Raw genomic sequence first — 20,118 nt, 5'->3', positions numbered from 1 at the left:
GTATATATGTACGGATTTGTTCCTTATTTTTTCTAGCAATTTAAAATGGACTAAATACCAAGAATGAGCCAAATGTCAAGCCATCACAAAAGACAGGAACATATAAAAATTGTCTTGGAAACAGGTTTCCTTTGTACCAATCTGAAGTAGCTTCCTGCATTCCACCAAACTTGGGGAAAAGAGCCTTGTATTCACATAAAATGTTCTGTTGTCTCTAAGAGAACTTGCTTGAACAACAACAAAAAAATGACAATAAGAGGGCTTGAGGACATGCATGGATAGCCTTTAATTATGTAAAGGTGTATTGTAAAGATGTAAATGTGAGTACCTAATATTTTTTGAGGGTAATTGGAATTGGAGTGTATATCTATGTCATGGTCATTTTCCCTGTGACTATAGGTACTCAACCAGAAGACTAGATTGTTTTAGCATAGTTGTCACTCACAAAGCACAAAAAATGAGGAACTAGAACCACGAATTGGGAGTTATGAAAAGGTGGAACAGAAGGTAAGATCAGTTAAGAGAAATGACCGTATCATAGGTCATCATTCATGGGATGGGTATAATCTGTTCTCCAGTGAGATGGAGATCTGTTTATGATCTGTTTAAGAACCCACAAAGAATGATTTCCTGAAGAAACCTCTCTTATTCCTTCAAAAGAATTCTGAGAAGAAAAGAATAAAAGGGAAGAGTGACTAAATATAAGATAAAGATAAGAGAAAATTTTTATATTTGGTACAGATAGTCCAAATTGGTTTTCATTCTTAGTTTTTGTGCTACCTTATCAGCTTCTGTTTCTCAATTTTGTGCCAGATTTTTATAGATAAATGAATTCTGGCAAAGCCCCAGGAATCATACTAACCTCTGTTGATTTTCTACTAACTTTTTAGAAACTCCTGCTATTAAACTGCTCAGAGGTTTTGGATTTCCCATCTATGTAATAAAGGAGACAACATAGATGATCTGTAATTTTGTATGATTTGTGATCATACCGGGTAAGTATAAATGAGTTTAGTTATCATTTGGTGTGCTGCATATAGTGACTAGGGGAAAATCAGCCAAGGACAAGTAGCAAGTAGGTCACTGGAGCTCTGTCGGGTCTCTGCTGAGCATGCATCCAGATCACCAGAGATAAGGGAGAATCTTAGCTAGGCTCACTCTCTCTCTGGTTGTTTCCTTCCCTAGATCCCCCTATTCCATTTCTGACTGGTCTGCCATTTTGATACTTTTCCCACCAGTATCAAGACCTCAGGCTACTTCTGATGTTAACCATTCCTGATTGTTTGCCACTGAGATCAATTGCTTCCAACAGTACACAGGCAGGAATTCTTCTATGCTCTGCTCCAAATAGTCAAGACCCCCCCGCCCCCCGCCTGCAGCAGAGCAGCATAACTGTCCGTTCCCACAGAGTTCTCCATCTGCTGAGTCTGGGGGAGAATTTCCAGGTAATGGATCTGAGATAGGAGGGGCAAGGGATTGAAGGAGTTTCTGGCTAAAATGTAACAGAGTGACTATTCTTACTTTAATTCAGTTGGTTGTATGCCTCCAATCAATTTCCAGATTGGTTAAATGACTGGGTTTTTTTTCTTTTTGTAGTTGAAGTATGAATGACATGTAACATTGTATTAGTTTTGGTTATACAACATAATGATTTAATGTATTGTGAAATGGTTACCACAAGTTTAGTTAACATTCATAAGGATACATAGTTATATTTTTTTCATGTAATGAGAACTTTTAAGATTTACTCTTAGCTACTTTCAAATATACAGTACAGTATTGTTAACTATAGTCACCATGCTATGTGTTACATCCCCGGGACTTACTTATCTTATAACTGGAATTGTGTACCTTTTCACCATCTTGACTCATTTCATTTTACCTATCCCCCACTCCCTCCCACTCCTGTCTCTGGTAACCACAAATCTGTTCTCTGTATCTATGAGGGTTTTTGTTTTGTTTGTGATTAAGATTTTGCATATGAGAGGTTTTACAGTGTTTGTCTTCCTCTGACTTATTTCACTTAGCAAAATGCCCTTGGGGTTCATCCATGTTGTTGCAAATAGCAAACTTTCCCTTTTTTTATGGTTCAATATTCCATTTTATATATATATATATATATATATATATATATACATACACATATATATGTATATACACACACACATACACATACATATATATACATACATACACACACTACATCTTTATTCATTCATCTATTGATGGAAACTTAGATTTTTTTAATATCTTGACTTATTTATTTATTTGTTTATTTATTTATTAAAAAGTAATCTCTACACCCAACATGGGGCTCAAACTCATGAGCCCAAGATCAAGAGTTGCACGCTCTACTGACTGAGTCAGCCAGGCACCCCCATCAGCTAGTATAAACAATGCCACAATGAACATAGAGATGTATACATCTTTTCAAATTTTTTTTCATTTTCTTCAGATACATACTCAGAATTTGAATTGCTAGGTTATGTAGTAGTTATATTTTTAGTTTTTTTTTTTTTTTTAAGAATCTACATACTGCTTTCCATAATGGCTACACAAATTTACATTTCCACCAACAGTGCACAAAGGTTCCCTTTTCTCCATATCTTCTTCACTTATTTTTTGTCTTTTGATAATAGCCTTTCTGACAATGTGAGGTAATAGCTCATTGTAGTTTCAATTTGCATTTCCCTGATGATTAGCAATGTTGAACATCTTTCCACATACCTGCTGGCCGTTTGTGTGTCAATTTTCTTTCTTTCTTTCTTTTAGATTTTATTTATTTATTCATGAGAGGCACAGAGAGAGAGGCAGAGACATAGGCAGAGAGAGAAGCAGGATCCCTGTGGAGCCTGATGCGAGGCTTGATCCCAGGACTCTGGGATCATTACTGAGCCGAAGGCAGACACTCAGCCACTGAGCCATCCAGGTCCACCTTGTGTGTCACTTTTAGAAAAATGTCTATTCAGATACTCTACCCATTTTTAAATTGGAGTTTTTTTGCCTTTGTGGTATGAGTACTTTATGTATTTTAGATATTAACCCTTTTTCAAATATATGGTTTGCAAATATTTTCTCCCATTTTGTAGGTCATCTGTTCATTTTGTGGATGGCTTCCTTTGCTTTGCAGAAATTTTTTTGTTAGGTACAGTCTCACTTTTTTTCCCCCCTAAAGATTTATTTATTTATTTTAGAGGGGGAGAGAGAGAACATGAGTGAGAGAGAAGGAAAGGGAGAGAGAATCTCAAACAGATTCCATGCTGAGTGTGGAGCCTGACACTGGGCTTGATCTCACAACCCTGAGGTCAGGACCTGAGCTAAAACCAAGAGTTGGATGTTTAACCAATTTTGCCACCCAGGTACCCCTCCCACTTGGTTTTGTTTTGTTTTGTTTTTGTTCTTTTTTTTTTTTTTTTTTTTTTTAATGCTTCTGTTGCTTTGCTTTTGGTGTCAAATCCAAAAAAAGCAAAACAAAAACACAAACCAAAAAAAAAAAATTGCCAAGCCAAGTGTCTATGGAGCTTTACCCTCTGTGTTGTCTTCCAGAAGTTTTGTGATTTCAGGTCTTAGATTTAAGTCACTGATCTATTTTGCATTTTGAGTTGATTTTTACATATGGTGCAAGATGGTGGTCCATTTTCATTCTTTTGCATTGCATATGGCTGTCCGGTTTTCCCAATACCACTGATTAAAGAGACTGTCCTTTCCCCATTGTATATTCTTGGTTCCTTAGTCATGAATTAATTGACCATACAGGCATGGAGTTTAGAGAAGGATTTGGGAGGTGCTATTTTACTCCATTGTTGTGTGTGTGTGTGTGTGTGTGTGTGTGTGTGTATATATGCCAATACCATACTGTTCTGATCACTCTAGGTTTATTTTATTTTATTTTATTTTATTTTAATTAATTAATTAATTAATTAATTTATTTATTTATTACTCTAGGTTTATAATACAGTTTGAGATCGGGAGTGTGATGCCTCCAGCTTTGTTATTCTTTTTCGAGATTGCTTCGGGGTTTTTTTGTGCTTCCATACAAACTTTAGTGTGTTCTAGTTCTGTGACAAATGCCATTAGAATTTTGATAGGGATTACATTGAATCTATAGATTGCTTTGGATAAGTATGGACATGTTAACATTAATTGTTCCAGTCCATGAGCTTGAACTATCTTTCCATTTATTTGTGTTTTCAATGTCTTATAATTTTCAGCGTACACATCTTTCACCTCCTTAGTTAAATTTATTCTTAGGTATTTTCTTTTTTTCATGCAATTGTAAATAGGACTATTTTTTAATTTCTCTAATAATTATTAGTGTATAAAAATGTATCTTATATATTGGTTTTGTATCTTGCAGCTTTACTGAATTTGTTTATTAGCTCTAAAAGTTTTTTGGGGGATCCTTGGGTGGCTCAGCAGTTTAGCACCTGCCTTCGACCAGGGAGTGATCCTGGAGTACCGGGATCAAGTCCTGCATTGGGCTCCCTGCATGGAGCCTGCTTCTCCCTCTGCCTGTGTCTCTGCCTCTCTCTCTCTCTCTCTCTCTCTCTGTGTGTCTCTCATGAATAAATAATAATAAAATGAAATCTTTAAAAAAAATAAAAGTTTTTTGGTAGGGTTTTTAAGGTTTCCCCTATATAAAATGTTATCTGCAAATGGAAACAGTTTTACTTCTTTCTTTGTAACTTGAATGCCTTATTTTCTTTTTCTTGCCTAATTGCTCTGGCTAGGACTTCCAGCACTGTCTTGGATAAAATGAGTGTGGGCATTCTTGTCTTGTTCCTAATCTTAGAAGAAAAACTCTCTCTATATCCACTTGGTTGAGAGTTTTTATCATGAATGAACGTTGAATTTGTAAATGTTTATTACTGAGATGATCATGTGATTTTTATCCTTTTTCTTGTTAATGTGGCACATCAAATTGATTTGATTTGCAGATCCTGAGCCATCATCTTTGCATCCCTGGAAAAAAAATCCCACTAGTTCACAATGTATGGTCCTTTAAATATATTGTTAAATTTAGTTTGCTAATATTTTATTGAATATTTTTGCATCTATAGTCATCAGAGATATTGACCTGTAATTTCTTAAAGTTTTCTTGTTTGGTTTTGGTATCCGGGTAATGGTGGCCTTTCGGATATGTTCCCTCCTCTTCTGTTTTTTGGAAGAATTTGGGAAGAATGGTATTAATTCTTTTTATAAATGTTTGGTACAACTCACCAGTCAAACTATCTGGTCCTGGACTTTTGCTTGTTGGGATATTTCCAATTAATGATTCAGTCTCCTTATTAGAAATTAGTCTGTTCATATATTCTACTTTGTGATTCAGTATTAGTATGTTTTATGTTTCTAGGAATTTATCCATTTCTTCTAGGTTATCTAATTTGTTGGTATATAATTACCCATAAAGGTTTTTATCCTTTGTATTTCTCTGGTATACATTGTAACATGTCCACTTTCATTTCTGAATTTATTTATTTGACTCTTCTTTTTATCTAAGTCTAGCTGAAGGTTTGTCTAATTTGTATATATTTTCAAAAAAATCAGCTTTTCATTGATCTTTTCTATTGTCTTTTTAGTTTTTGATTCATTTATTTACATTCTGATCTTTATTTCAATGAATTTCATTGTTTTCAACAAATTTTTGACATTGGTTACTGCTTTTTGGAGAAAAGATTTGCTGAGTTTTTCACTCAGCCATTCCAGAAATCCTGTCTCTTCGTATATTTATAAAATATTCTTCAAAACCTATTTTACAGTTTTATGGGTTTAAGTTCATGCATGTAAAGTGTATTTAACCACGTCTGAGTCTCTCCCGTTATGTCCTGTGATCCCTGCAAGTGCAGCTTACCATGACTTGGCCTTAAACCATACTGATTTAATGCATGCAATCAGCTATGTATATTACCTCATGATTTGTTGGTGACTGGAAAAATCATATCAGTAGACATTATCCTGTAAATGGTAGAATATCTGTGAATTTTATAATTCAGAGGCTAGATTGAGTAGAAAGAATATTATCAACTGGGCAGTTTTGTACTTTACTAACTGGTAAGTTCACAAGTTTTTTGCTTTTGAGAGGAAAGTCTGAGCAGGATACAGTTCAGACATGGTAAAGAATCTTTTTAAAACATCCTCACAACTAGAATTAAGTATAAAATTGATTGCTTTGATCTTAGTTTATTCCTTTCATTTATCCTCCTGCATTTTCTGCACATAAGAAGTCTTGAGACATAGTCACATTTGAAGGATAGAAACACATCACAGTATTAGGAGATAGAAAATTCAAATGAAATCTGGTACTGAGAATGAGATATCAACTTGTCATAGTTTATTATTTTACCTTCTACAACCATTTCATGTTGTGCTATTAAAATTTTAGAAATATTTGTGTATGCCTTCCCCTCCCCCTGCCAAAAAATATTTTGCATATGCCATTTTGAATTCTACCTCAATAGTAATATTGGCTGTGCCTGCCATAGTAGATTAAGGGAAAGGCACTGATTATAAAGGTTCACTCAAAGGATCCAGCATTTCCAGTCATGGTGGTGCTACTCAAATAAAGGTTGAAATTATACCATTTAAGGGAGGAGGAGATAAGGCCACGTAAGGCCAGGTAGTCTAAGCTGTTGAGGGAAGCAGGCCACAGACCTCTCTAATGGTCAGGCTACTTCCAAAGCTATGATACCAGCAGTGCCATTGTGGTTGAAACAGGCCCACAGTCAGTGACTGGGATATTGGGAGCAGAGTCCACCCTCTGAAAGCTGAGAGTCAGAGGGAAAAGATGAGGACCTGAATTACAGGGTTGAACTGGAACCCACTTAGGAATCTAGAGCTGAAGTTCATTCATAGGAACTGGACATATCTGACAGTGTTGGTAAGAGAAAACTGCAACAAGGTAGCTGGGTGCTGTGGGGTTCACTCTAGTCACATTAGGTACACATGGGCAAGAGTAACAAAATCAACTTCAGACCCTACCTGCCCATGGGATGGCCTACTGATATACAGATAACTAACCTGGGCTAAGCATGCTGGCTAAAGGTCTTTTGGAGCCTATGGCTGGGCTGAGGTGGGAGGCAGGGACTAACCTATATAGTCATCCTCTCAATGCCAAGAAAATATTATTTTCTTTATTCATAGTGAGAATTGATCAATCACTGCTGCTGCTACTGATGATGATATTAATATCAAAGCCAAAATATTATGGTGAAAATATCCTGTCTTATTTTCATGACTACTATTGATAATTAAAAATAAAGGTTAGAAAAAAAAAAAAAAAGGTTAGTGGATATGACCCTGGAATGGAAGTTGACAGTTGGTGCTTGGCTTACTGAGATATTAATAGTAAAAAAAAAAAAAAAAAAGAAAAAAAGAAAGAAAGAAAATCATAAAATTGGAATGATTCCTATTTTGTGCTATTTTGGATGTTGGTCAGGGTTTTTCAACCTTAGTACAATAAATGCTTTGGGCTAAATAATTATTATCGGAGAAGGCAGGCTGTCCTGTGCATTGTAGAATGTTTAGCAGCATTTCTGCTCTCTATCTGCTAGATTCCAGTACCACCTCACTTCTTCAATTGTATAAACCAGAATTGTTCCATCAAAAAAAAAAAAAAAATGTCTCCTGATATTGCTAAATGTTTCCTGGAGGCAAAATCATCCATCTGAGAACCAAAACTAAAGGTTACAAAAGCACTTTGTGTAAGGGGCCCCTGGGTGGCTCATTCAGTTAAGCATCTGACTCTTGGTTTCAGCTCAAGTTGTGATCTCATGAGTTATGATCTCATAGATTGTGGAAGTGAGCCTTGTGTCTGGTTCTGTGCTCAGGCAGGAGTCTGCTGGAGATTCTTTCCCTCTGCCCCTCCCCTCATTTGTGCTTTCTTTCTCTCTTAGTTATTATTGTGGTGATTTTAACATATGTTGACAAATTCTTTGAGACTTCTTTTCCAGTAAGTGAAGCTTAATACCTTTCCCCTTGACTGTGGGTTTGGCTAAGTGACTCACTTCTCATGAATGGAAAGGGAACATTAGTGACTTTACAGTAGAGAAACATGGCAGATTCCACCTTCACTGTGTGATCAGGGTTAATACAACCAGTAGTAAACCGTGTTGCTGTTTTGTATACTTTGGTATGATGGAGTGAGAAGAATCCTTTGTGGTATTCTTCCCCCCAAATCCACAACCCCAAATTAAGGAGAATTCTACAAAATGCCTGACCATTACTCTTCAGAAGTATGAAAATCGTGAAAGAGCAAAGATAAGGAAAGATAAAGAAACCATAATAGATTGGAAAAGGCTGAGGAGACATGACAAATGTCATGTGGGGCCCTGGACTGAAGCTAGGAACAGAAAAAGGATGTAGAGAAGGAAGACTTTTCCTTTATCCTCTTGGTCTTTCTGACAGAGCTTAAGAATTACAGTGATATAAAACTATTAACAGGAGAAAAGCATACAAGTTTTGTTAAATTTTTGCATGTACATGGGAGCCTTCACAAGAGTAAAGAGGTAACCAGAACAGAATATAACTTTAGACCAAAAAAAAAAAAAAAAGACATATTTGTGAAGAAATGATGGGTTTGGGCTGGAAGCAGTAAATGACTAGAGAAGATAGGGATGGGAAAGAAACTAGTGGAAGATAAGGGTTATTTTAGTAAGCTCATTTGTATAAATCCATTCCAGCATCAATTGTCAGTATCTGGTAATAAAGATGTTCTTCACTTCCTGGTATACAAGGAGGGTACCTTTCTTACGGGAAGTTTTATGGCCTGTTGTTATGTAGGAAAGGGGAGATCAGAGAGAGCCCTTCCTGAATCTGTTTCTCAAATGACTTTACCTCAACATAATCAATATACCAAAGTGGCATATTTTAAGGTGGCACATCCTGAATACTTTCAAGGATATTAGCGGGGAAAAAAATGGAGAAATTAAAATAAGATTGTAGTTTAGTTAGTAATATTGTCCCAATATTAATTTTATATTATAGTTCAGTGCCATGATTATATTAGGTGTTAGCACCAGGAGAAGCTATGTAAACAATATACAGTGCTCAGTACTATCTTTGCAATTCTTTTTGTATGTCTAAAATTATTTCCAAAGTTATAAAGTTTTTCCCTTAAATTTATCCCATTTTGCATGTCTTCAACAACTGATTTTTTTTTATTTATTTATTTATTTTGGAGTTTCATTTGACAACATACAGTATAACAGCCAATGCTCATCCCATCAAGTGCCCCCCTCAGTGCCCATCACCCCAGTCACCATATCGCCCCTGCCAACCTTCCCTTCCACTACCCCTTGTTCATTCCCCAGAGTTAGGAGTCTCTCATGTTCTGTCACCCTCTCTGATTTTTCCCACTCCTTTTCTCTCCTTTCTCCTATAATCCCTTTCACTATTTTTTATATTCCCCATATGAATGAAACCATGTAACGATTGTCCTTCTCTGATTGACTTACTTCATTCAGCATGATACCCTCCAGTTCCATCCACGTCGAAGCGGATGGGTATTTGTCATCTCTAAAGGCTGAGTAATATTCCATTATATACATAGACAACATTTTCTTTATCCAGTCATCTTTCGATGGACACCAAGGCTCCTTCCACAGTTTGGCTATTGTGGACACTGCTGCTATAAACATTGGGGTGCAGGTATCTTGCCATTTCACTGAATCTGTATCTTTGGTGTAAATCCCCAGTAGTGCAATTGCTAGGTTATAGGGTAGCTCTATTTTTAACTCTTTGAGGAACCTCCACACAGTTTTCCAGAGTGGCTGTACCAGTTCACATTTCCACCACCATTGCAAGAAGGTTCCCCTTTCTCCACATCTCTCCAACATTTGTTGTTTCCGGTATTGTTAATTTTCACCATTCTCACTGGTGTGAGGTGGTATCTCATTGTGGTTTTGATTTGTATTTCCCTGATGGCCAGTGATGCGGAGCATTTTCTCATGTGCTTGTTGGCCATGTCTATGTCTTCCTCTCTGAAATGTCTGTTCATGTCTTTTGCACATTTCATGATTGGATTGTTTATTTCTTTGCTGTTGAGTTTAATAAGTTCTTTATAGATCTTGGATACTAGCCCTTTATCTGATAGGTCATTTGCAAATATCTTCTCCCATTCTGTAGGTTGTCTTTTAGTTTTGTTGACTGTTTCTTTTGCTGTGCAGAAGCTTTTTATCTTGATTGAGTCCCAGTAATTCATTTTTGCTTTTGTTTCCCTTGCCTTCATTCATGTATCTTGCAAGAAGTTGCTGTGGCCAAGTCCAAAAAGGGTGTTGCCTGTGTTCTCCTCTAGGATTTTGATGGAATCTTGTCTCACATTTAGATCTTTCACCCATTTTGAGTTTATCTTTGTGTTCCATTCTTCTGCATGTGACTGTCCAATTTTCCCAGCACCATTTATTGAAGAGACTGTCCTTTTTTCCAGTGGATAGTCTTTCCTGCTTTGTCAAATATTAATTGACCATAGAGTTGAAGGCCCATTTCTGAGTTCTCTATTCTGTTCCATTGATCTATGTGTCTGTTTCTGTGCCAGTACCACACTGTCTTGATGATCACAACTTTGTAGTACAACTTGAAATCTGGCATTGTCATGCCCCCGACATTCGTTTTCTTTTTCAATATTCCCCTGTCTATTCGGGGTCTTTTCTGATTCCACACAAATCTTTTTTTTTTTTTTTTTCTCTTTTTTACTTTTTTTTTTTTTAATTGGAGTTCACTTTGCCAAAATATAGCATAACACCCAGTGCTCATCCCATCAGGTGCCCCCCTCAGTGCTCGTCACCCAGTCAGCCCCAGCCCCCGCCCACCTCCCCTTCTACCACCCCTAATTCGTTTCCCAGAGTTAGGAGTCTCTCATGTTCTGTCTCCCTTTCTGATATTTCCCACTCATTTTTTCTCCTTTCCCCTTTATTCCCTTTCACTATTTTTTATATTCCCCAAATGAATGAGACCATATAATGTTTGTCCTTCTCCGATTGAGTTTTTGAACTTGGCCACAGTAACTTCTTGCAAGATACATACATGAAGGCAAGAGAAACAAAAGCAAAAATGAATTATTGGGACTTCATCAAGATAAGAAGCTTTTGCACAGCAAAAGAAACAGTCAACAAAACTAAAAGACAACCTACAGAATGGGAGAAGATATTTGCAAATGACCTATCAGATAAAGGGCTAAGTATCCGAGATCTATAAGAACTTATTAAACTGAACAGCAAAGAAACAAACAATCCAATCATGAAATGGGCAAAAGACATGAACAGAAATCTCACAGAGGAAGACATAGACATGGCCAATAAGCACATGAGAAAATGCTCCGCATCACTGGCCATCAGGGAAATACAAATCAAAACCACAATGAGATACTACCTCACACCAGTGAGAATGGGGGAAAATTAACAAGGCAACAACAAATGTTGGAGAGGATGTGGAGAAAGGAGAACCCTCTTGCACTGTTGGTGGGAATGTGAACTGGTGCAGCCACTCTGATTCCACACAAATCTAAAGATGATTTGTTCCAATACTCAAAGAAAATACATGGTATTTTGATAGAGATTGCATTGAATGTGTAAATTGACCTGGGTAGCATTGACATTTTCACAATATTAATTCTTCCAATCCAGGAGCATGGAATATTTTTCCATCTCTTTGTGTCTTCCTCAATTTCTTTCAGAAGTGTTCTCTAGTTATTAGGGTATAGATCCTTTACCTCTTTGGTTAGGTTTCTTCCTAGGTATCTTATGCTTTTGGGTGCAAATGTAAATGGGATTGACTCCTTAATTTCTCTTTCTTCACTCTCATTGTTAGTGTATAGAAATGCCACTGACTTCTGGGCATTGATTTTGTATCCTGCCACACTGCCAAATTGCTGTATGAGTTCTAGCAATTTTGGGGTGGAGTCTTTTCTGTTTTCTATGTACAGTATCATGTCATCTGTGAATAGGGAAAGTGTGACGACTTCTTTGCCAGTTTGGATGCCTTTTATTTCTTTTTGTTGTCTGATTGCTGAGGGCTAGGACTTCTAATACTATGTTGAATAGCGGTGGTGAGAGTGGACATCCCTGTCGTGTTCCTGACCTAGGGGAAAGGCTCTCAGTTTTTCCCCATTGAGAATGATATTTTCTGTGGGCTTTCCATAGATGCCTTTAAGATGCTGAGGAATGTTCCCTCATCCCTACACTCTGAATTCAGAGTTTTGATCAGGAATGGATGCTGGATTTTGTCAAATGCTTTCTCTGCATCTATTGAGAGGATCATATGGTTCTTGTTTTTTCTCTTGTTGATGTGACCTATTATATTGATTGTTTTATGAGTGTTGAACCACCCTTGCATCCCGGGGATAAATCCCACTTGGTCATGGTGAATAATCTTTTTAATGTACTGTTGTATCCTATTGACTAGTATCTTGTTGAGAATTTTTGCATCCCTGTTCATCAGGGATATTGGTCTTGAATTCTCTTTTTTGGTGGGGTCTTTGTCTAGTTTTGGAATTAAGGTGATGCTGGCCTCATAAAATGAGTTTGGAAGTACTCCATCCCTTTCTATCCTTTGGAACAGCTTTAGTAGAATAGGTATTATTTTTTCTTTAAACATTTGATAGAATTCCCCTGGGAAGCCATCTGACCCTGGGCTTTTGTGTCTTAGGAGGTTTTTGATGACTGCTTCAATTTCCTCCCTGGTTATTGGCCTGTTCAGGTTTTCTATTTCTTCCTGTTCCAGTTTTGGTAGTTTGTGGTTTTCCAGAAATGCATCCATTTCTTCTAGATTGCCTAATTTATTAGTGTATAGCTGCTCATATGTTTTTAAAATCGTTTATATTTCCTTGGTATTGGTTGTGATCTCTCCTTTCATTCATGATTTTATGAATTTGAGTCTTTTTTCTGTTTAATAAGGCTGGCTAATGGTTTATCTTATTAATTTTTTTCAAAGAACTAACTCCTGGTTTTGTTGATCTGTTCTCCAGTTCTTCTGGTCTCTATCTCATTGAGTTATGCTCAAATCTTTATTATCTCTCTTCTGTTTGGTGTAGGTTTTATTTGCTATTCTTTCTCCATTTCCTTTAGGTGTGAGGTTTTTGAGGGATGCTTGTATTGTGACATATTTCCCTCTTAGGACTGCTTTTGCTGAATCCCAAAGATTTTGAATGGTTGTATCTTTATTCTCATTAGTTACCATGAATCTTTTTAATTCTTCTCCAATTTCCTGGTTGACCCATTCATCTTTTAGTAGGATGCTCTTTAACCTCCATGTGTTTGAATTTCTTCCAAATTTCTCCTTGTGACTGAGTTCTAGTTTCAAAGCTTTGTGGTCTGAAAATGCACAGGGGACAATCCCAATCTTTAGGTACCAGTTGAAACCTGATTTGTGACCCAGTATGTGGTTTATTCTGGAGAAAGTTCCATGTGCACTTGAGAAGAATGTATATTCAGTTGCGTTCAGATGTAAAGTTCTGTAAATATCTGTGAAATCCATCTGGTCCAGTGTATCATTTAAAGCCCAAGTTTCTTTGGTGATGTACTTAGAAGATCTGTCATTTATAGAAATTCCCGTTGAAGTCTCCTAGTATTAGTGTATTCTTATCGAAGTATGTCTTTACTTTGGCTATTAATTGATTGATATACTTGGCAGCTCCCACATTAGGGGCATAAATATTCATGATTGTTAGGTCTTGTTGGCTAGACCCTTTAAATATGATATAGTGTCCCTCTTCATCTCTTACTACAGTCTTTGGGATAAACTGTAATTTATCTGATATGAGAATTGGTGCCCCTGCTTTTTTTTTGACGACCATTTGAATGGTAAGTTGTCTCCAACCTTTCATTTTCAGTCTGGAGGTGTCCTTAGGTCTAAGATGAGTCTCTTGTAGACAGCAAATAGATGGGTCTTGGTTTTTTATCCAGTCTGAAAACCTGTATCTTTTTTTTTTTTTTCCCCCAAAGCCTGCATCTTTTGATGGGATCATTTAGCCCATTCACGTTCAGAATAACTATTAAAAGATACGAGTTTAGTGTCATCATAATATCTATTCAGTCCCTGCTTTTGTGGATCATTTCTTTGGGACTCCTCTTTTTCAGGGTCCCCCTTAATATTTCTTGCAGAGCTGGTTTGGTGTCATATATTCTTTCAGTTTCTGCCTACTTTGGAAGCTCTTGATCTCTCCTTCTGTTCTGATGAGAAGCTTGCTGGATAGAGTATTCCTGGCTGCATTTTCTTCTCATTGAGTATCCTGAATATATCCTGTGAGCCCTTTCTGGCCTGCCACACCTCTGTGGAAAGGTCTGCTGTTAATCTGATATTTCTCCCTATGTAAGTTAAGAGTCTCTTGTCTCTTGCTGGTTTAAAGATTTTATCTTTGGAATTTGCAAGTTTCACTATTAAATGTGGAGGTGTTGAACGTTTTTTATTGATTTGGGAGGGGGACCTCTCTGTCTCCTGGATCTGAATGCCTGTTTCCCTCCCCAAATTAGGGAAGTTCTAAGCTATGGTTTGTTCAACTATGCTTTCTGGCCTTCTCGGCGCTCTCTGGAACCCCAGTTATATGTAGGTTCTTCCTTCTGAGGCTATCATGTATTTCCCTTAACCTTTCCTCATGGTCTTTTAATTGTTTTTCTTTTTTTTTCCTCAGCTTCCTTCCTTGCCATCAACTTGTCTTCTTTGTCTCTCAATCTTTCTTCCACAACATTAACACTCATCGTTAGGACCTCCAGTTTGGATTGCATCTCATTTAATTGATTTTTAATTTTGGCTTGATTAGATCTAAATTCTGCAGTCATGAAGTCTCTTGAATCCTTTATGCTTTTTTCCAGAGCCACCAGTAGCCTTATAATTGTGCTTCTGAATTAGCTTTCTGACATCAAATTGTAATCCATGTTTTGTAACTCTGTGGCAGAGTGTACTGTTTCTAATTCTTTTGTGGTGAGTTCTTCTAGTCATTTTGCTCAGTGCAGAGTGCCTGTATAAGTGGGCTGAGTGAAGAATATCAACCATGACCTAAGTAAATTTCACCCTAGATGATTCTGATGAGGTCAGAGTCCAGAAAATGAAAACAAAGATCAGAACAAGATAAAACAAAAGGACCACTAAAGTGAAAAACAGATTTTAAAACAAAATAATAAAAAACAAAAGGCCAAGAACTGCAAAGAAAGAAAAAAAGAAAACAAAAGTAAGGAGGAAAAAAAAAAGAAGGAAAAAGTGGGGGGGGTACTAGGAGATGGTGGTGGTGGCGAAGTTGTAGTGGAGGGAGAATATGGTCTACCTGAGGGGTCCTAGAGGGTGATTCTATTGGTTCTGACTGTATTAAGTTCTGTATGTTAGAAGATGCTCAGTCCCAAATTTAGATAAACCAGCAATACTTGTAGAAAGCCCCAACATTGACCACCAAAAGATAAATGAGATAAAAGAGGGGGGCAGAATGGGAATGAGGAGAGAATACAATCTCACAGAATGAAGCAGCACGGTATACCACTTGGTTCTGGGTACATGCTGGTCATGTTTTAGAAGGTATTAACTTCTGCCATTTTAGAACAAAATGAGGCAGAGAAAACGAAAAACACAAAACGAGAAAACATATCTCGTGTATCTCCCAAAATTAAATATGTTGAAGGGAATCTAGAAGTGAAAACTCTAAGACATGTAATTGTAGACATATGAATGTCAAAAAAGAAGAAACTTAAAAATGAAGAGGTGGTAAAATATTGTAGTTAAGGTGGGAAAAGAGAAAATATTGGAAATGTTTAGTCTGATCCAAAAATGAGTTGTACTGGAAAAAGGGCCAAAAAAAAAAAAAAAAAAGGAGTACCTTCTGGTTTTGTACGCTATATATCCCTTGACTTCCCCTGGAGCTTCCCAGAGTGGCTCGGTCAGGAACTTGCTCTTACCCTGTCCTTCCAGCTTGTCTTCTGGGGGAGGGTCCACTGTGCTGACTGTTAGGTGTGTGCACCTGGGGAGCTGCCCTGCCCTGCCTCGCCCCTGGGTGCTGGGCTCAGTGGTAGCGGTTTACCCTGTGAGGCCCCTGTTCCCTGGCGGCCCCGCCTCTCCCAGGCACAAGGTGAGACGAGGAGGAACAACACCCATGGTGGTGGCTAGCTCCCCAGCTCTGGAGTCAGCTCCCCTAGTAACTACCACAGTCTCCCAGTCCGCACTGTCCTGGATGCTCCCAGGGCGGGGGGTGCTGACCTGCACAGCTCAGGGGTGCCCGGTGGCAGGAGTTTCCTCACTGTCCGTGATTCCTCCTGTCCGGGGGAAAGCGCAGGATCCTGGGTTGTATCCACTTGGCGCCCTGGGATCTGGGGCCCTGGGCTGCTGGAATCGTGCTCCCTGGCCGTGGCTTTTGAAGGCAGCAGGGCACAACCCCCTCCGCCTGGAGCCTCCTGAGCTTCTCCCGAGGCCGGGTGTGCACTCCAGCCCTTTACTGAGATGGGTATTGTGGTGCCCTTTCCCCCGGGGGCACTTCCTCTCCTAGTGACCCCGGGATCCTGGAGGCTCCACTGCCCCTCCTGCGGTTCTGCCGGATTTCCTTGCTGAGCACCTTTCCCACCGGGAAGAATCCAGTGAGGATTTTTAAAGTTCCCATCTCTGGAGCTGTGCTTTCCTGTCTGGAGGCTCTCGCAGTCCCCCTCAGCCCGGCTCCTCGCGGGGCCCTTCCCCCACTGGATATGTTGAGGTATATTCAGTCTAACCCCACTTTGTTTATAGTTTTTGTCATGAATGGATGTTGAATTAAGTGCTTTTTCTGCATCTGTTGAGATGATCCTATGATTTTTATCCTTCATTTTGTCGATTGGTATATCATATTGATTAGTGAATATTGAAAGATTCTTGCATCTCTGGAGTAAATTCCACTTGATTGTTGTGAATAATCTTTTTAATATATTGTCAGATGCATTGTCATAAATGTCATCTTATATTTTGTTGAGGATTTTTTTTGCATCTATGTTCATCAGGGATATTGGCCTGTAGTTTTCTTTTTTTGTGATGTCTTTGTCTGATTTTGGTATCAGAGTAATGGTGGTCCTGTAGAATGTATTTGGAAGTTTTCCTTTTTTTTCTTGAATAGTCAGAGAATAGGTATTAATTCTTATCTAAATGTTTGGTATATTTCATCTGTGAATCTATCTAGTCCTTGTGGGGCATCCTGATCACCAATTCAATTGGTCTGTTCAGATTTTCTATTTCTTCCTGATTCAGTTTTGGAAGATTGTATGTTTCTAGGCATTTATCCATTCCTTCTAGGTTGTCCAACTTGTTGTCAGATACTTTTTCATTGTATTCTCTTTGTATTTCTGTGGTGTCAATTGTTATTTTTCCTCTCTCATTTATGATTTTGAGTCCTTTCCCTTTTTTTCTTGATGAATCTGGCTTAAAGGTTTATCAATTTTGTGGATCTTTTCAAAGAACCAGCTCATGGTTTCACTGATTTTTTTTTTCTTCATATGTTATTTATTTCTGCTCTGATCTTTATTATTTCCTTCCTTCTACTCGCCTTGGGCTTTGTTTGTTCTTTTCCTAGTTCCTTTAGGTGTAAGGTTAGATTATTCATTAAATTTAAGGTTAGATTATTTAATTAGATTCTGCTGCTTCCTCAACTTGTCTGTTTTATCACCATTTCTTCTAGGAAGTCTTTCCTGAGCCCCTTCTGGGTCCAGACAAGAGTAGTTTGCAAAGTGCTCCTTTCAGCATTGATCTTCCTGTCATTAACACTTGGCATGCTGCATTGTATGTAGCTGCTAATTTTCTGTTGCCTTCTTGAGACTCTTAAGACTAAAGCAGGAAGGGGATCCCTGGGTGGCTCAGCAGTTTAGTGTCTGCCTTTGGCCCAGGGCGTGATCCTGGAGTCCCGGATCGAGTCCCGGATCGAGTCCCGGATCGAGTCCCGGATCGAGTCCCGGATCGAGTCCCGGATCGAGTCCCACGTCGGGCTCCGGGCATGGAGCCTGCTTCTCCCTCCTCCTGTGTCTCTGCCTCTCTCTCTCCCTCTCTCTCTCTCTCTCTCTCTATGTCTATGTCTATCATAAATAAGTAAATCGTAAAAAAAAAGTATTAAAAAAAAAGACTAAAGCAGGAAACATATTTGTCTTGTCCACATAACTAGCACCTAATGCAGTTCTGGCACCAGGATACTCCATAAATACTTGTTGGATAAATGATCAAATGGGTACTATTATAGCTGAACTAGGTTACTGAGGAGACTTTCCGAAGTCTACTGCAGAAATATTGGGAAAACCAAATGGAAATCAACTTAGAATACACCTATGAAGCATAGATGTTCTTTGTAGGGTCATTTTATTACATATTCTAAGAACAGTCTAATAGTAATTTAGCAGATGGGGGGAATGATTTGCGTTAGGATTTTAAGCAGTAGAAATAAATAAACTAACAACGAGCCTATTGCACTACAACAAAACTAGTCTTACAATTTGAGCTAATTTAATGAAGTTATCTGAGTGACAGATCTTTCTTTTGTGTTTATGTTTGAATAGCAGTAGAGCAATTTTATAGCAGTTTCTCAAAATTTTAAATTGCAGATTGTCATTAAATTTTGCAGTGATCATCTCACTTTAAGTAGAGGCTTATTTAACAATTCTATAGCTTCTCTGTACCTTGGGTGCCTCACAAATCAATTGTCTTACAGCTAGTGGCAAAGTAGAGCAGGGGGGTAAGAGAATGGGGAGTTGAATGTCATGGTAGATGCCAACAAGAATAGGCAAGATGCTATTGTATGCATCTGCTGTTGATGTACACAGATCGAGTTGTAATGTGTTTATTTGGTTGTTAGAGATTTACATTAACAAAACAGTGTCTGACTTCTCAGCTCCATGGGCAGGTTTTCCCAATTGAGTGAATACTTTCAAGATGCCAGGGGAGCATTCATTTTAATATGTCTCAAGTCATACTTTAGATATAAGAGACAGAAGAAGGTACTTGTTTTCTATTCACAGTACCTTTCAAGAACAGCATTGGTTGCTAAGGAACTACAATAGCATATTTTTCTGCAAACAGTTGGTCTGCTGGGAATTCACATAACTGTTTCAGTCAGACTCTTTTCCCAGAAGAAGACAATATCTCTTTTTTGTTTCCCAGGATAATGGCAACATGCTGATTTTGATTCAGTTTATCTATTTTGGTTAAGAGGTATCTCAAGTGAACCTTCATAGGGGTAGAAGAGAAGCTAGGATGGCATATCTACTCTACATCGAATACTGATTTGATTCAGAAAAGAAAAAAAATTTAAAAGACATCCACCTTTACAATTGTTTTTGGAAATTGCCACCATCCATTTGGGTAGTGCCTTTGTCACAAGACTCCTCTATATCTCCTCTGGGCTACAAGGGTCATGATTTCTAGTTCACAGACAAAGAAACTCAGTGACTTACTTTGGAGGAATGAGAATTTAACTTTCAGGGCCTGGAGGGCCTGGAAACTTGCAGGAATTTCTAGACTCTCATTACGTGGAAAAACACTTTTAGGCTGTTTTCTAAAATGCCCTTATCTAAGCCTTTTAAAAGAGAACTAGTTCAAAGTATTTCACTATAAAGAACATTGAAACACAACAAGCATTTCTGTTAGCTCTTAAAATTCCTGCAGTGTAGCAGTTAAGGACGACTTAATTAAAAAACAACTGACAATATCATTAGACTGGTGAGCAAAATAGAACTATTTTCAGACTGGAGTCCTACCTCTAGGCTGCGAAGAGCTTTTATTTAATATTTGGGCTTGTTTCTTTTTGTACTCAGGACAGAATTTAACAGTGATGATGGTTGTGTTCTATCTACTTAAAAGGATGGATATTCAGAAGAAATGAAAACTAATGAAAGTAAATCAACTTTGATTTGTGTAGAATCAGGTATACAGCGTCTTTATTGTGTCAAACACCCTTCTAAACAAGATGTTCCTACAAAACAAAATTGTAGTCAGGAGACCAGATCTTATCTTGGCTCTCTCATAAAAAATTGATCCCAGGCAAATCTCTCAAATTTCTCTGGAGCAGGTAGATTCCAAAGTCCCTTTCAGCCCTAAATTTCATTATATGTAATGAAATTACATATGATATGTAAATATCTGAGCTCAGCTGACTCAAGTGGAAGTATTTGGCAAAGTTTTAGTAATAAGTAAAATTTAATGAGT

At 37.9% G+C, this 20,118-nt stretch overlaps 1 protein-coding gene across 31 annotated transcripts in view; it reads left to right on the top strand.

The window, feature by feature from the left end:
- Positions 1-20,118, top strand: part of TMEM108 (transmembrane protein 108) — a 344,051-nt gene that overhangs the window by 107,246 nt on the left and 216,687 nt on the right. For 5 of the 31 annotated variants that reach the window (XM_077865129.1, XM_077865124.1, XM_077865126.1 and 2 more), the window contains exons 1-3: positions 165-320; positions 400-507; positions 891-995. The exons of 17 other annotated variants lie outside the window; for them this stretch is intronic. The gene's annotated coding sequence lies outside the window, so the exon portion shown is untranslated. Of the gene's footprint in view, positions 1-164; positions 321-399; positions 508-890; positions 996-1,391; positions 1,446-20,118 lie in introns of those variants that run through there. 9 more of the 31 variants (XM_077865138.1, XM_077865140.1, XM_077865134.1 and 6 more) reach the window with 5 other exon arrangements.

This window comes from Canis aureus, chromosome 22 (assembly GCF_053574225.1).
Source record: "Canis aureus isolate CA01 chromosome 22, VMU_Caureus_v.1.0, whole genome shotgun sequence".
Classification (NCBI taxonomy): domain Eukaryota; kingdom Metazoa; phylum Chordata; class Mammalia; order Carnivora; family Canidae; genus Canis; species Canis aureus.
The sequence above is the reverse complement of the archived record's forward strand: the minus strand, read 5'-3'. Positions and strand labels throughout refer to the sequence as shown.